Source organism: Aythya ferina, assembly GCF_964211825.1.
Source record: "Aythya ferina genome assembly, chromosome: 1".
Lineage (NCBI taxonomy): Eukaryota > Metazoa > Chordata > Aves > Anseriformes > Anatidae > Aythya > Aythya ferina.
The window spans coordinates 101,982,515-101,999,934 of NC_140296.1; the positions used below are offsets into that span (position 1 = coordinate 101,982,515).

General features: G+C 38.8%; 1 long non-coding RNA gene across 1 annotated transcript in view; it reads right to left on the minus strand.

Annotated features, from left to right (window-relative positions):
- The window catches only part of LOC311422748, a 45,363-nt gene extending 29,383 nt beyond the window's left edge, over positions 1-15,980 (minus strand). Inside the window, exon 1 of the long non-coding RNA XR_014685495.1 lies at positions 15,790-15,980. This is a non-coding gene — a long non-coding RNA (uncharacterized lncRNA). The remainder of the gene's footprint in view (positions 1-15,789) is intronic.
- Positions 15,981-17,420: the final 1,440 nt, after the last annotated feature.

The window sequence follows — 17,420 nt, forward strand, 5'->3', positions numbered from 1 at the left end:
GTGGGGACACTGCAGTCTCAGTGCTTTATGACAGCAACACTAATAACAACAAACTACGTTCTATCCTCCCACATGCAAAACTAAGTTTTTAATGTAAAACAGCATTTACTTCTAGTCTGCATAGGTAAGTAGGAACCGGAGTTTAATTATCCCCACTTTGTGTTGCACAGAATAGCTTCTAGGTAGCTGAAATATGCTCTGTGTGCTAAACATTGCTATGCTTTTCTTATAGATATGCTATTTAATTGGATTCCCTGTCCTACTGTAGCTTAGCTCTAGAGTCAGAGGTGACTACTGTTGGAAAATCAAAAGGTAAAGCAGCTTTTCTATGTAATATATAGCACCTCAGTGATCTTTTCTTTTGGAATGAGATATAAAAAAAACTATTTAACTGACTCATATCATGGTTGGTAGCTGAAGCTAGAGAAATTCAGAAAAAAAAAAAATCTCACTAAGTGAAGCGTATTTATTTTCCATCCAAGCAAATCTGTAAATCAACATTTAAAACTAAGAAGACACATTCAGACAGAAGGTAAGGTTTTCATGCAAAAACCCTTTGGTTAACTTGTGGGCTGGACTGTGCAAGATAACAAATTATGCTAGTGATGCCTCCCAGTACATTAGTCATTTTGCTAGCTGCAGTGTTAACACCTCTGGGCCACTACCACTGAAGCCTGCATGACAAAGAACTTCAGCTGGAAACCAATAATCAGTACTTTTCTTCACAGACTGATCTGTTTTTTAAACCTAAGCGCTGAAACAAATAGATCGATTTGCTACATGTCCAAATCTTTCTAAGCCCTCTCTTTTCCTTGTAAGAGCTCCTTTCCTATTCAGTCAGTGGGCATCTCCAAATAGGTCTCCTAGCCAAGCAGTACAAATAACCTTCCTCTGATTTCTTTTTGTCCTCATCTTATGGAACCATGCACTGACTTTTTAATTGAGATCCAGGTTCCCTGCAGACTTTCACCATGTTGCATAAACTTTTGTGTGGGCAGACTTTCATTATTCATAGCTCTGGGTTAAGTCCATCTTCATTAGTGGATGTTAAGCCACAAACAGAACTTTTATAACTTTTGTATGTTTTTTTTTTTTCTGCTTCTAAGAGTCTTTAAGTATATTTTGATCTTTTATGTTAGCGCTTTTTGTGTTAAGATTAAATTCTAACTTTGGGGCAGAATTTGTTCCCACCTGCCCTGCTGTAGAGAATTTTGATTGCATGTTGATATTTTTGTAACTTAAGCACTAAATACCAAAGACATGCTTTCTGAAAGCTCTTCTGTGCTAGGGCAAATTATTGTGATAGCAACAAGAGCTTTTTACAATTATTACAACATTAAGCCTCATAGAAATCATTTATTTGTACTTAACTCTGAAGAACTTTGTCTGTCTGCCTCTGTTTCCTAATGTGAAAATTGGAGATACTTGGTGCAGACTTTCATATTCTGCTACAAAAGGCAATTTGCAATGTTTCATTTAATTCTTTTCTTCAGTGTTCCCAATTTCTTCAAGAGTACTTCTTGTCCCATTACTTCTGAATATAGAAGAGCTGTAATTCCAATGTAGTGGTCATGCCTCAAGTTTCCTACTTCATACAATATGATATAAAAGTTAGAGATCTCACAGAAATGCTTTGGTTTAAACCATTAACATTATAGATCCTAGCAAATATACATCCTAGCAAATATACAATTTTAGGATAGATGACGACTAGAAATTTATGAGGATGCAGACGTACATGTATTTTCTTCAATAGTATAAAAGTTGCATAACAGACTGAGAGTCTTCCCACCTCCTCCCCTCCCCTCCCCTTTTCCTCTTCATGCATCATGGTTTATCACCATCTCAGAATTTCCCATGCAATGGGTAAGACCATGTTTCAACCCTGAAGAGCACACTGATCCGTTTTGTGCAAGATGCCCTTCCTGGTGCAGGTGTGCCACCAGTTGCAATGACATGCCTGAAAAGGCAACCGATATAAAGAGAGCACAGATGGCAAGAGAGATCTTGATCCTCTTAAAAGCTTGTCAAATAATTCAGAATTTTTGCCTCAGAAGCTTTGCTTCTAGAGAAACTGTAGTTTTAAAAGATATGATTCAATCTGCATACCTGGCTCCAATACTATGATTCAGCTGAAAATATTTAAAATAGGAAAGTTAAAGTAGAGCTTAAACACCACTATTGAACTGGACACTTCTAAAGTAGATGCAAACCACCTCCTTTGTTTCCATCTCTGTATCAGTATCGCTGATGATTTAGCAAAGTAATTAAACTATGCCTAATTTTAAGCATGTGAGGAGTCCCATTGGGTTCAAAGAGATCATTCATATGCTTAAGTACATTGCTGAATCAGTGCTGAAATGAAAATAGTTACATAATTACAGGATTATATGAACATAGAGTTGCAAATGTGATGTTTAAAAGAGAAAGGCTAATTTACAGGATGATAGGAACATTTAATTGCAGTTTAGAGATGGAAGGAAATCCACACCCATAAATGATGGTACAAAACACAGCATGTCTTTTACAATCACTGTGGTGTCTTTAACTTGGAAAGCTTAAACTAAGAATCCAAGCAGGTGTATGAACAGCAGAGTGCTAAAAACATTCTCACGCACAGCTTTTGTATATTCCATCCTGTACCTGTAAAGCACTTTAATGTAAAATATCTGCCTTGCTACATTCTTGGCTTTTTACACTTATCTAACATCAATTTCACCCCACCGTAATACTCAGGTGGTAATTCTGAATTATTTGACAAGCCATTCCATTATCTCAGCCACAGGAGCAGAAATCTCTACCAGGCTGCTGGGCTATGCTATTTTTTCTTCTTCCCTAGTCAGGTATTGCTGATAAAACCTAGCTTAGCACTTTTTTTTTTTTTAAATAATATATAGTTTTTTTTTTCATTCATGCAAGCAGATTTTAGGGATTTATAATCCAGAGGAGGATCCAGAACCAAGCACCATGTATCTGCCAATTTCAGAAGTCTCCATTCAGGTGGTAGGGTTGCCTACTTTACAGTGCGATGATGGGCAATGTGAGGGCCTCCCACCGCACACAGTGCCCTTCTCTCATAAATTCCAACTTCTTCCTCGTACAGGGAAGGACAAGTTGCTCATGAAACATTTGAACTTTCTCTACTGCAGATTGTGATGCGATGTGTTCAGACAAAACCTTCACAGGAACTGCTTCAGGCCAGCACAGCCTCCATACAGTGAGGGCAAATGCATCATCTGCTGTCCTAACACAAGTAGCCCTGTTTGCATTTCAGATCCTTCAAATGTGATCCAAAGATCAGGTATGCAAAGTATTTCTATTCTGAGTCCTATCCCCCTCTTGGTTTTGCATCCCTGAGTTGTGACTACAGAGAGTTTTCTCCCTCTCACCTGTTTATAATCTCCAGCCAGCTTCTGAAGTTCTGAATGGAGAGGTCTACAGTTATTCATTGAAAGAATAAGAGAATATGCCCGGCCTGCTTTCTGAACTGCCTAGCAGGCCACATGCTGCTCTCAATCATATCCAGTTAAGTCAGTAAGGCTGCATCGATATAAGCCTACACTCTGACCTCAGCTGTAGTTTTGTACACACCCAGCTCCCTCAGCTGAATAGCTAGTGACTGTAGAGGAGGTCAGACATGTCTAACAATATTAGCAAAACTGGAAGCTGCTTTGTAGTTGTGTATAAAAAGTTTACAAGGCTGTGCTTGTCTTCCTCTTTAAATTTCTCACTACTTCACTCCCCAATGCCATTCCACCAGATGCAGCAATTTTTCAGGGGATGGCAGTTCAAATGCAGATGGGCCACTGCTCTGCAAATCAATACAGGTTGGAATAAATCTAGTTAATCTATATCTGTGTGAGGGTAATAAGATAGGCAAAGCCCACAAGAAAAATCTACTGTGTTAAGAGGAAGTAATTGAGACACTCCTTATTTTGTTTGGTTAGCAGGCTGAACAAGTTTGGGGTGGTTTTATGAGGATGCCTGAAGTGCAATACTTTTTTATTTGCTCTTCAATTCCATGGTGCAGTGGCTCTAAAAGAGCACAGTGCTATCAAGCAGCCCAAAACAGTAACAAATTCACAATAAAGATGTAAAAATCACATCAACGCGAAATATTCTTGTAGGAAAGCTTGATAGTGTTAAGCTATATTATGCCTCACAAAACACTTTTCCAAACAAACTTGCAGAAATACTACCAGAGATCACCAAGATTAGTGAAAACAGATAACTTTTCTGCGGTAAGACAAATATTCAAATCTTGCTGATAGATGCAATATATTGGAGCTTTATGCTTTATCCGATCAAATAATGTGATTTAAACAGTGAAAAACTGACACCAAAGTTACTCTTTCATAGTCATTGTTATGCTGTTACGACTTCAGTACCCTTTGTTTCTGAAATAATGTAGGATCACATTCAATTCTAGGAGCTTCTGGAGCTGCAGACTGGTGGCTGCGCTATAAAAATAAACTGCTGTGCTTGATGCTCACCTCACACCATTATGCGATAACAGATGATTGAGGGTTCATTTAATCTAGCCAATGTAATCCCAGTATCAGGAATAGTTATTGGCACTTCCCAGCATAAGCACTGCTGATGAGTACTTTTGATGAAGCATGTCATAAAACCTTTGCCAACTTTGTCCACTTCCTGGTGGACTTGAGCTCCTGAAGAAATTGTCCAAGAATCTTTTTTGCTGTTTCTCTCCTGACTTACATCCTTTAGACAACATAAAATGGTTATGAATGAACTGCCTGTTATCCTTGAAGAGGGAGGGAAATTAAAAAAAAAAAAAAAAAAGGTTCAAATCTAGAATCCATCAGTAGGAATTTCTCAGCAGGGTTGCTCTCTGGCAGCTCACGCAAGCCCCTTCCCACAACCCCACAAACTGTACAGCAGCTCAGCAAGAGCTGTCTCCACGTCCCCAAGCACACATACCAAGATCTTTATCATAATGTGAAGAAACTCCTTAGGTTTAAAACTTATACCCAACCCAGTAAATCTTAAAACAGCCTAACCAACACAGGAACAATACCTGGGGAAGTTCAAAGGAAGTGGTTTTCAATTTTAAGAGTTCCTAATCTTCTGATATTTTCCCTAAAAACAAAAACAAACAAAAAAAAAAACACAGTGGCATTCCTTATCTTGATTACAGGAATTACTATTCTAGCAGCTGGCAAAAGAAATAAAATGTCTTTGGTTGGTCATGAAACAAGAGGAAGTTTTGAGAACAATCACAGCTGACTTCCATAGCTCACATTTAAAATAGTGAATAATTCCCTGCAGCCTGAGATTTGCAAAACACTGAACAGAATTAATAAAAGTGAAAAACAGTTAATTTCAATTCATCCAAGCAAGCAGTTCCTTTCAATAAAAATATGTAGTGCTTATGCTTCATGAAAAAAGGAAAAATTTAATGAGCTTCACTTATAAAGTGGGTGTGATTTTCACTTTGTGAATGAAGTCAAGCATACCGCATCTTCATAGTGGGCTCTGATGTTAAGTACTCCCTTAGGCCAGTGTCAGTGTTCTGCTGTCCCAGAAATGTTCATCCCAAAGAGAACCTTATTAGCTTGGTGTTTTAAAGGAGAGTTGTAAAGGTTTTTGGTTTTCCTAATTATCTTTTAAAAGTTAAAAACATACACTAGGTTATCATGCAGTAAAAAACATACCCCTTTTGTGCTACCATTTTTTAATCTGATATTGACTAAAGAAGTCATTTTAATTAAAAATCAGCAAGTTACAAACAAATCTCTGAAAGCTACAGAATTCAAGCCAAGAATGCATACAAAAATCATAACCTTGTAGTTCTTTGGTTTATTTCAGTAAACTCTGATCAAAATCTTCCTACACATTATGCACTTGGCTTACTAGTGGAACAGTCCTACTTTCTTTCTGCAATCAGATATACTGGAATTCATTTCTATGGCAAAAGCATTCACTGTAAGAAGAAAAGGAAATTCATGACTTGAATTTTTTTTTTTTTTTGCTCTAACTTAAACATATCATGGCATGTAACCCTATCATCAAATATCAATGATCTGATTACTGAACATCAAATGTTTGATATAAATTATCTTCCCTCTGTGTAAGAGGGAGGTTTTCTGCTCTGTGATTAGGATACTTTAAAAATAAAAAAACAAATTTTGCAAAAAAATCTGGTATTTCCATTTTTAATGAGCTTTTATTATCCTCATGAGAATGATCCTGCACAACAGCAACTGACTGCAGAATCATTTAACTGGCTATCAGTGAAACCCTTCTAACTTCGCAGTTACTTCTGATTAGCAAAGGGCACTTAAGGAAACATGATCATGAACTTTACTTGGGAATTTTTGCTCCAGATTTCAGTTTGACAGAAGTGAGCAATGCACCAGGAGCTGAAGGGTAGTACGGAAGAGCACAGATAAAAAGGACCTTGTTCCTATTTAAAGCAGGCCAATTTCTCCATTTTTATACACCTATTTTTGAGGGAAGATTAAAATCATTTAAAAAACACTGAGACAAATAAAAGCCCTTTATTATTGCTAGCCACATCCTGCCTCCTAAATCATACTTCCATTTCCTTTAGATATCTGTCAAAGATCAGCTACCATCTCAGCAAACAAAAAACAGACTCCCAAAGCCAACACAGAGGGGCTGATCATGCAGGTCCACTGCGTTCCTGGGCTCCAGTGAGTTTTTATTCCCATCTTCAAGAGATGAATTAACCATGGTTGCTGCAGGGCAGTAGCAGAGCAGGCATCAACAGCCAGTGACATCCCAAAGCAACATCCCAGTGCAAGTTCAACCTGAGCATTTTCCAGGAAAAGCAGAAGCAACTTGTGACAAACTTCCCCTAAGCAAGATACATCTCAACAGCCAGGAGCTCTCCCTCTAGCAGTTCAGAGTCCATCTTTCCTGGGTTTTGACAAGCTATCAGTATTCTTCTGGCTTTGTATTATATCTGGCTGTCTGACAGCGTCTTTGGGAGACAGAGTGAAGCTCTGAGCACAGCTAGGCAGGAGCTAAATGGTGCATAAAACACCGTAAATTCTCTCATGAACACACTGATAGACCAGGCAGCAGGTCCACCTGAGCAGCAGATGAGAGCTGTGAAGAGTCTTGGGGTTTTATCTAGAAACTGACTGACAAAGTTATTCCCTTTCAACTGCAGACAAAGTTTGAGAGGAAGCTGAGGCTCTACATGGGCAAAAGAAAGGCCAGAGCTCCTTCTAGGTTCTTTCCAGGAAGAATGCTATGATCTCAGACCCAGTAGACCACAAGCACTCCAAGGCCCTCTTCTTCAGGCATAGATATAAGAACATATTACTAGCAGCAGAAAAAAATAAAATAGCAATTGTGCTACAAGGACACCACTCACATCCTTGTATTTCAGGACTAATGAAATAACTTATGAGTAAAGGTATACATTTAGAGTAGAGACTACATACTTGTACAATATACTTCACTTCTAGGTCAGCTGTTACTTTGCAGTCTTCTGCCCAACTCCTGTCCCAAATAGAGATTCCTTCTCTGAAGCTTAAGATGTTCAGCTGATTTCTTACTTCTGTAGGGTCACGCATTGAAGCAGCTTTGTCAGCAGCAGTGTTCCTCAATCCATTTTACCCTGGTATTCCTTTAGGTATATCCTCCAACAGCTCTGAAGAGCTCTCTTGCATACATGTATTCCTTCTAAGCAATATTAATATAGGATGGTCATATGAAAACGTAATGCAAATGGGAACATCCTGCAAAATTGACCAGAAGGCAAGAAATATTTTACTGAAGTCCTGCAAAGTCCCTTCAGTAAGACTCGCAGAAGCTCAGTCAGCTTTCTCTTAAGGTCTGGACATCCTGCTTTTTATGGCTGACCAATAGAGATTTCCAGGAACATTAAGTCACATCCTCCTGGTTCTTCAGCTTTTCTTAACATAAACTGTCAGAAATTCCCACTTCATAAGTGTACTGAGAAACTAAACCCATGCTTATCAGGCAGGCACTAGACATTGAATAGATGAAGTTCATGCATGTTGAAAGCGGGTAGCATGACTTTCTCTCCCTCAAAAGTACTCAGCAATGGTACCGAGTTCACATCAAACAGTTCCACACAGATCAGGTTTGTTTTTGTAGCAGCTTGCAAAGAGTTTACACTTAAAAAAATAAAAAGCTAATAACACTATATTGGCAAATACACTTTTAGAAGGCTTATACATATTTGAATGAAGGATTTTCAAATCATTAAATGCAATGCATTCCTGAAGAAAATATCTCCTGATCACCTCTAGAAATAGCTGATATGAGGCTGAGAGCAAATTGGCACAGATCAGGTTAAAGTAGGATTTGAAACCAATCCAGGTACACTAGTGCAAAAGGGTATATGTTCACCCTCACGCTGAATTAAAGTGTGTCAATGTTTTTAACCTAAGTTTTTGCTTCTTAGCAAGAAGGCATCAACAAATCAGAAACACTAAATGCAAAACACTTCTATGAATTTATAAATAGGTCTTCTACATGACACATTAGATTATCAAGTGGTAGATAAAATCACATCAGCTTGTGCAAGACTGTTTGCATACTTTGAATCTTTTATTTTTAAATTAGGTTATCAGATTTGGGAAAAAAATCCAAATAGATTAAAGAACATGTAAAAGTGATTAACACAATAATAGTCAAATGCTCCTTTAAGGTGTTACTTTTATGAGTCCTACTGAAAAAGCTGGAGTGTGACTTGGCTGTCTCACAGTCCCTCAGTGCTCCTCCTTTATCCCAGGATTATTTTATTGGAAATGAGAATTCATGAGAGAGTCTTCAGTAAAACTGACATTTTCAAAATGTGCAGTTTTGGATCCTACAAGGCCTTCAGCAGGCATCTGACTTTCATGCTGAGCTCAAGAGAAAAGCTGCAGACATGGCCAGTGGGAAGATTAATCTTTCAAGGGACTTTTCTATAAACAAATAAGGGAAGATGTCAGCACACATTTCACATCTGTTTATTTTACAATTAAGATTAACCAAATAACATTGTACCATATGCTTAAAATAAAGAATTTTATGTTGAAAACAATATTATTTCAACTGAGAAAACATCTCTCTGCTACTGTGTTCTGTACATACATATGCAGGATACAGGTCTGATCAGTGGCTCAAGTCACGCTGTTTCAAAAAGACTAAAATACTGCATTTGTTATATTTCCTGGATGCAACAGCAGCTCTGTTTCCTGGGGAGCTATTTATAACATCATATAACAAACATGGGAAGTTCTCTTTTCTGCAGCCCTACAAATACTCCTTCAGAAGGACCAAATCCTCTGAACTGTAACTCAAACACTCAGCTCTGCTGTGAATTCGATGGCAGGTCTGACTGTGAATGTGGTGGTTTTGTGTCTCTATGGAGTGGCTACATCAGTCACATTTGTAATTACAGCTGCCTTGAGGGCTTGGCAAAGTTGGCTTTGTGCTTCCATTAAACAGAAGCTGTGGGTCTCCAGGTGTCTGACAATCACTTGGAAGTCAATCTGTAGTTGTTTATGCCCATCTCACTAGAGCTGCTCCTCACAGCATCAGCCAAAGGGACAACAGCAAAGATGTAGCACAACATCACAAGTGGCCGATGAAAAGGAGGCAATGGGGAGCTTTACAGCCTGCTACTAACAGTTCTGCATTTTGCACTTGGCAGGCCTCAGACTCAGAGGAATTCACTTGGAAGTGGGGCAAAAATCACTGAGAGCTGGACATGTTAAAGATTCCCTGGAAGATCCTAAAATAAATTGGTGTCCTGGATTTATTCCTAAAATCCTATCTTCTCCCAGTACTTACTCTATTTTAATATATATCCTTGCTTAACTACCCTCATTTTATCTTTTAAGGATGAATTAAAACCAGAAGCTCTGCCTCTTCTTCCCCAGCTCCTAGAACAAGGCACCAGACTGTTGTAACCATTTTCCTCTTCTGAGTTTTACACATCACATCCTTTTCATTCTCCAACAAGACACTGCTGTTGCCAAGTCTGGGGTGACACTACATTCAATTCTTGTTATCTTGTGACTTCAGGCATATAAAGTTTACCACAAAATCCATTTTGTTTCTTGCCAAAGGAATAAAGTTTAAACCAGCCTGTGCATTAGAGTTTGTTACATTTATTGCCTAATTGTGAAGTAAACTTAAAATGGAATAGTATAAATAGATTTGATTCCCCTCTGAGTTTATCAGAGAGCCCTGCCCCCCCTCCTCCACCCCCATTCTAAGCTAAGCAAGGATAAATCTATTCACTTTTATTTATAAACAAAGTCAAACTGACAATTATGAACAAGCTATTCTAGCTTGAAATTATCATCAAAGCTCTTTCCAGGCCGTACCCCATCTGCATCCCATGTTCACAAGGAGTACTGGGGTTCAGTGTAGTTCATTGATAAGTATTTGGTGTGTTTGTGGCAGGCACAATAAGAAAAACCACGTGGTGGTCCCTTCCCCCCGACATTTTGCTTGGGGAACAGGGCTTGAGGCCAAGTTGCAGTGCACAGCTGTACAACCAGATTAATATAGTGTTAAATCTGCCTCTAGTTAAAAATACATTGACACATAAAAGTCACAGTATCTCCTCCCACTATCTACTCCCACAAACAAGAGTTATCAGAATAAAATAAGTAAAGGTCATAGTGGTGGAGAGATAGAAGCAATTTTTTTCCCCCCTTCTACCTCAAGTAGATTAACATGAAGAACATTTAAATGCAATACTTTGATACAGAGTGGAAGAGGATGCAAATCAGCCATTAGTCAGCCATCTTTTATCATTCTTGAAGACAGCATCTAACAATCAGTCAAAGCCTGGGATAACAACTCAACAGTACACCAAAATAACCATCACACATGCTGTGCTCAATTTCTCCCCCATTTGGGGAATACATTAACTCATAATCCAGATGTAACAATAGCAAACCTCACCACCTCCTTTTCAGCATCTGGAAGTTTGACAGCAAATAAAACAGTGGTCTTCATTCCTGAATGGTTATACCAGTATTAAGGGCTACAATCACAGTGTTGATTGTTGATAAAGCTTAACCTCAGAAGAATTTGGAGGCAAACTTTTGCCTCTAGAAATATAGAGGTCCTCCAAGGGGGACTCAGATTTTCTAAATCAAACATTTGCCTCTGGAAGTTCCAGCCTCTGTACTTCTCATGAGCACTGGAAACAAAGAAGACAAAAGTTAAGATACACGATATTAACCTTTAGCTACTTCTCTTGCTTTTAATCTCTAAATAAGATTTAAGTTTTAATGAGAGCTTGCAAGGGTTCGACAACAAGGTATTTCAGAAAACTGTTTCTTGAACTTTAATTGAAATACCTCTTCATCTCATCTGGAAAGGAGCAAGTCATGCTGGTACCATGGTTTTAATCTGTACAAAAGTCTGTTGAACTCTTAATTTGATCTCCCAATATCAAGTTTGTACGTGAGAACACTGTGTTAAGGTCTTAAAGACATGGTCTTTACCCTGGTGTAAGATAAATCACTGTAAATGTACAGATCAGAGACTGCTCTAGAGGAGGCATAAGCAGTATTATGATGGCTCCAAAGCTTGATTAAGTTCTCACAAAGTTTCCAATGGCAGAATCAATTCAATACAAAGGTCATCTCTGTATCCCTTTTTATATAAGACAAGCTTTTAGAATTATTTTAGGTATTTTCTCATATTTCCGATAACATGTCATTTTCTTTGACTGTCCTACTAAAGAGTTGGTGTTTCCTCCAGGAAATTGCAATTCCAAGTTTTCCTTAATATTTCATGGTGCTTTCAGATTAAGTCAGTATTTTTTTTCTCCTTATTTTGCTCCTGGCTGGTAAACTTCAAGTTCAGACTAAAAGCCTTCATGAACAGAGCAAAAAATTATGGAAACCTACTATAACAGCTGTGCATACAGTTTGTGTAGATGCTTAAGTATCATGAACTCTGCTGTTTCTATAAAAAATTATGTCTCAGAATATTTCCTGGTAAAGTCATTCAAATCAGCATACTAATTGTTTTTCTTTCACTTCTGAGAGAACGTAACATCAAGTACACTTGATCAATACATCCTACCAGCATTATGTTTAGAATGTCTTCCTGAAGCCATGCTTTGCATGTATGGTGAACACTAAAGCCACATGACAAAAATTCTTCAACCAGTGTCTGGGAAAAGAGCTACCCACACACTTAAAAAAAAAAAAACAAAACACCAAACTTACAACGCTATATACCTATTCAACACAAAGAATATGTAAAGTTAGAAATGTGTTTTTGGAAAATAGATTTATCTTGCAGCAAAAAAGAATCCTTAGTTTTTATTCTAAGATAGAACTGAGACTCACAATATGCATCTCATTTAAGCATAACCATAATTATCAGCATTGTATATAGATAGTATTTAAAGAGTTTATTCCACTTTACTGAAGTACTCCAATGGTTAGTTTCATTGCACTTATTTCAGTCTCTTCCAGCAAGCCATGTAATCTATAAATGTAGTTATAATTGTTGAAGTGAATAATATAAGAGTCAAGTACAGAGACTTCACCTATCTACAAGAGATATTCCCCTGCAAACAGAGGACTGCACTGGGTCTCATGTTGGAAGGGACTTTGTGCACAGTGAGATATCGGTCTGTGATGCTTTCTTATACTATTACATGACAAAAAGATGCATTCTCAAACAGATAATAGGTTCCAGACCTAGCTGGTATCTGATTAAAGATGGTTAATGCCTTGCACACCAGAACCCACTTCCACAATTTCTGGTTAAAAACAAATGCATTTGTACTAATCTTGGTACTAAATTGGCCGAAACTGGATAAGTCATTATCAAGGTCTACAACAGTGAAATGCTAAATATAGAGGGATTGAAGTAAAAAGCTACCTTTAGCCAGAAGAAAGCATTCCAAGATGATGTCCAGAAAGTAGTGCATCCATTAGCACCAGGTAAATCATCCACTTGTTATGTGCAACCTCCAGCTGCTGGGCAGCAGTGAGCACTCAGGGCTTAGCAACCCTGCTGCACAAGAGCAAAAGAGGCAGCTGAAGGAAAAACCCTGCAGGACCTGGGTCATGCTCCTCACTACTTCACCAGCAAGCAGTAGGGATGACTAGTGAGAGGGCTTCAGCAGATCAGGGTGACCTCCTCCTCTGTGATCTGCAGGACCACAACCCTCACCTTTGTACTTCAGGGCATATGCAGCACTTTGACTAGAGTAGATAAGTACTCTTGGCTGCTTGTACATTTTCCAGAATAGCTGTTCATTCACAACCAGTACAGAAACCCCAATTAGTATGAACTTCAAGCCTCTGGAAGATTTACCTTCCACTAACGCAAACTATATCCCAAACTCATGTATTCCAGTAGTCGATTTAGAGGAACTCTCCAGACTAACAGTTGGGTGTCAAGAATGAGAAGACCCACTCCCCATAACAAGCACAGTCTGGTGCTTTGGAGGTGTTTCAGAAATAAAGTTTGGCTAGCTTTAAGACAAATTATATTAAGAACATATAGCATTTCTAATGAAATGCTTTGTATTTGCCCTAATTAATCTCGTAATTACATCTCATTCTTATATGAAAGAAAATACAAAGTACTAACCAGTAAAGCATAAGTGAAACTGGTGCTGCTTAATGCCAGCTGACACAAGTTTGTCTTCATTTGCCTTCCAGGTAATGCCTCCAAAATACATCAAGAGTTACTGTATTGCCCTTTTGTTGCCCCATGAATAAACCTCACTGTTTTTCCCCCCACTGAACTGGTGAATGAAGTTACCATCCACACCTGTTGTGCACAAATTAACTTCTTATTGCCTCCAGAACAATAAGGTTGAAGGATTAAACTGAAGAAGTTTTCCTCTTAATCCAAGAAATAACAGAAGAATCGAAACTGCAGTCATCATGCAGTAACTGGCTTCCAGAAACAATTTAGATCTAATTTCTTTACACCATTTCCTGGCTGACCCAAAGAAAAGCAAATGGAAGATGTAAGGGTACCCTCATTGCTAGTGTTAATACACATAATATTTACAAAATACATCTTTGGAGACCTATTTCACCCCTGAGACATGAACATATTTTCTATGTACTACTGGAAGATCAGGCATTCAAGCAATGTGAAGTGCCAGGAAATGAATCCAGAGTTTATTTTAATAGATTCATTGTTACCTGCAGACACAGACTAAGCAAGGATTTCCTTCAGCAGTGAAGTGAATAGCAGCCTTTACAGCTGCTGTAATGACTGCCTTATTCAACATCTCAGTTGATAGTTGTCTGTGCCATGTTAGTTTGTTAAACTGACACCCACATAACAGAGAAAACAGTTCTAATTTTAATCTCCATACTCTAAACAAAAGTAGATTCCTCACACGTTTATGGTAGAATTAAGAAGTGATATCCAACCAAATGTGATTATCAGACATGGGTCTGAATTAGACAGCACTTCAGATATCCTTAAGGCAGAAGCTGCTTTAGGGATGAGGACTCACCCCTCTTCCTGAGTACAGTTCCCCGCTGCAGCCCACAAAACTGTCTGAAACAGGGGCACATCACAGAAACGTTTGGGAGTTTGTCAGAGTTGTACCACACAGTAGATATTCCCTTAAATAGATGACTGTGGGAGTATTAAGGATATTTAGGGCCAAAACCAGGCAGCTGAATAGTTAAAAGGAGAGGGAGAAAGACCTTCCACAGCACACATCTGCCTTCCCCATTTTGTGAGATACAGCTGGATTTGTTCCACAGTTTTCTCCCTCTCTGATTTTGTTTGTTCTCATTTTTAATCACTCACGTTGTTTACATTAGAAGTGCATGAAAAAAGATGTTATAGAGGATGACATTGACAGCAAAGAAACCTTAAACTTCCCTGTTTTCTGAACTTTTTCTCCTCTGTGCATGCTGGGGACACTTCATGCAACCTTCTGGTTCTTACAGCCTGAGGAGCATGCTGGCAAGTGATTCACCTCCCAGGCATAAGGATAGTCCTGTTCATTTGAATTAATGTACTGCTGTGATGGGGAATCATTTATTTCTGTGCCTCCCCTCCTGTCTTCCCCATACAAGGTTTTTTTTTTTTTTTTTTTTACATACTCATACACAGGGGTACATATGCGTAAATAAATGCATGCTCACACACAAAGCAAGTCTTGTTTCTGTGGCACTAAAGCAAGATGCAGTTACATATCAGACAACAAAAGCTGACAATTAGACAATTGTCAACTGACTTTAAACAATTATAGGTCTAAAGCTAAATGAATGACTTGCCATACTAGTGTCTAATTAAGAAACATCAAAGTGTGCCACAGCCAAAGAATACATATGGCTGAGGAACTTCAGAAATAAAAGTGTTGGTCAGTAGGATACTACTGCCATTACTGTTCCAGCAAAAGGTCAGATTTGAAAGTTTTCTTCCTTTCTTGAAATAGAAAATGTGATCTCAAGAACTCCTTCAGTCTGGAGCTCCTGTAGCTACAATAGTGCCTGAAAATAACTGTAACTTATAGACACCTCTCCCCAGTCTCCTTTCAGCTGATTTCATCACTATCATAACAGTAGGACTCAATGGGTACCACGACAGCTGTGCAGCATACTATGAACAGTTCTTGAAGTAGCTGTAACTCCTTGTGGTTTAAAGACTTTTTTTTTTAATCATGTACTCAATAAAGGTCTTTTCAGTGTATTGGCATAGACAAAAGAGATCTAAATTGCTTTTCTTGACCAATACTCAAAAATTCAAGAGCTGCAGGTCTCTTATCAAGAGAATTTTTCCCAACAGCATACAGGTAGAAACCAGGGGAACACTCACCTCTGCTAACCGCAGCATTCCAGATGCAATTCAAAAACAAGACCACCAATATCCAGTATCATTTAGGTATTATCAGCCTAATCAACCTGATCATCTTTGTCAGTCAACTTTGGATGTCAAAGGAAGTCACAGATCCTAGGTCATCTCTGCCAGTCCCACACAACCCCTTCTAGGTAACCCAAAAGAGCTAAACTCCTTTGAAACCTTATATTTAAGCAATTGAATTCCCACCCCAGGTGTTTACACTACACTTTTCATCTGGGTTCCATCTGTAGGCAATTAAGAAAACAAGGTGTTTTCAGCAGGTGATTCATCTAACTTAACAGCTATCCAACATCTAACAGCTATCATGTAATGGGTAGTGCTTTCTTCAGCAGCTCAGAGTCTTAGCTAGTTTAAACAAGGTATATTTAAAAGGAGATGTGCCAATACTTGCTGTTTTTATAAGGGCAGTGAATTTCAGATTTATCTGCCTTAAAGATAGTAATTAGAAGAAGAAAAAAAAAAAAGGTCTAAGGAAAAAAATAAATAAATGCAGGCCCTCGAAAAGCAGTGCATCCTTCCTTTTCAGATATTCCTGTTTTTAAGAGGCAATGTTGTCCTCTTGCTAGACAAGTCCTTAAGTCAGAGCACAATGACAGCATAGGCTGCCTGTTATCTAATAAACATAATCAGTTCTATGGCCTGTTTTCCCTTCTCATCAATATAGTTTAAGCAACATGACAGGTATAGCTTTTATTTGTTTTCTTGTTTACTTTAATGGCATGAGCATGACTTATTGTCTGCGTGAGGGCCACTCCATTGGCCTTTAAAAGAAAAAAGGTGGTAAATTGGCAGTGGTCTGAAGAAATTGCAGGAACCAATTATTCTTCTACCAAGTGTCAAACAATATTTTTGTTATTATACATCCCTGGGTACCTAAACCTTCATTTTTTTTTGTAGAGATTTTCAAACAAAGAGAAGAAAAGAGATACCTGTTTACTCCAGTGCATATATATACATACATATACGGTAAAAGATTTGTCACAAGCCACAAATCTATGGCAATTCTGGCCCTACTGAAATCAAAACCAGCATGCATAGCTTGGAGGCATAACAGTAAATTAAAGATATCCATGACTGCTCCTGGCTCTGGGGCCAGGAGCCACCAAGCACCCTGACCCCCAGCTGGCCGAGCTGTGGGCAGGGTGCCAACATGGTCCTTGGGCCATGCTGAGTCTCACAGTCATTCCCAGGAATTGTTTGGCAATGTGCTGGTTCATCTGGGCTGAAACTGTTCAAATATCCAGTATGGGACTGTATCCCGGTGCCCAGGGGCCTACACGTCCTTCCTGACTGCAGCACTGATGCCAGGCATCTCTCTTAAGAGTGGCTCAGTAGCAGTCTCAGGGACAAGACTTCTGATCTGGCACTACTTGCTGGGTGCTAGCATGAAGCTTGGTGCTCCTCTGACCACCACAAAGAAGGGAAGACTGCAAAGGTGAAGAGGAACCAGACTGCATGAACCCTGGTGCCAGGAGAGCCAGGTACCTGCAGTGGGAGCACCTCAGGGATCCACTGCTGGAGCATCTGGAAATAGAGAGTGATGAGATTTTCTTGGTGAAGATGTGGATCCAGCTGTGCAAAGCTGG